Genomic DNA, 261 nt, shown 5'->3' on the forward strand with positions numbered 1-261 from the left:
CTGCCCTCTCCTTCTTTTTCTTCAGATTTATGATGGCAGTAATTTATTTTCTTGTTTGTCACTGTATACAGTAGAAACTGAAGCTATAGGTTTTTATGGCAATGCTTTGAAGGTACTTTAAGCTACACAGTACAAAGGGGGGGGGGGTGAAAATACACAGTTGGCAGGGGTGTCATTTGAGCTTCTGTAATATAGTGGCAGTGTCAAGGTGCATTTCGCAATTTAGTAGCTTTAAGCGCATTCAAAATTTGGTGGAATGTG

General features: G+C 39.8%; 1 protein-coding gene across 1 annotated transcript in view; it reads left to right on the forward strand.

Annotated features, from left to right (window-relative positions):
* The window catches only part of LOC119581834 (ATP-dependent RNA helicase DDX54-like), a gene marked incomplete in the record, with an annotated part of 17,282 nt that overhangs the window by 10,730 nt on the left and 6,291 nt on the right, over positions 1–261 (forward strand).

Source organism: Penaeus monodon, chromosome 15 (assembly GCF_015228065.2).
Source record: "Penaeus monodon isolate SGIC_2016 chromosome 15, NSTDA_Pmon_1, whole genome shotgun sequence".
Taxonomy (NCBI): Eukaryota; Metazoa; Arthropoda; class Malacostraca; order Decapoda; family Penaeidae; genus Penaeus; species Penaeus monodon.